This window comes from Colobus angolensis, unplaced genomic scaffold, assembly GCF_000951035.1.
Source record: "Colobus angolensis palliatus isolate OR3802 unplaced genomic scaffold, Cang.pa_1.0 Scaffold478, whole genome shotgun sequence".
Lineage (NCBI taxonomy): Eukaryota > Metazoa > Chordata > Mammalia > Primates > Cercopithecidae > Colobus > Colobus angolensis.
In genome coordinates, this window is record NW_012118243.1 from 592,848 (window position 1) to 593,207 (window position 360).

Genomic DNA, 360 nt, shown 5'->3' on the forward strand with positions numbered 1-360 from the left:
TTGCAGTGAGCCGAGGTCTGGCCATTGCACTCCAGCCTGGGCGACAGAGCCAGACTCCGTCTCAAAAAAAAAAAAAAAAGATTTCTGATCAAAATTGCTAAAATCTACTTCTGACGAGAACAGAAAACTATGCCCAGAAGAGCAGCTAGCTACCTGTCACTGGATGCACTGAATAATATCTGAAACTACACCTGAGAGAGGTATCTTACAGGCCTGCCTGAATTTTATCAAGATAGAACCCTGGCAACTCTTTTACTTTTTAAAACAGCGCTTCTTTGGTACTATTCTGTGGGCCTATCTTGCAACCTGGGAAAGCCTAGGCTGATAGTCTCTCCTTTAGTATTTGAGCTTCAACTTCTC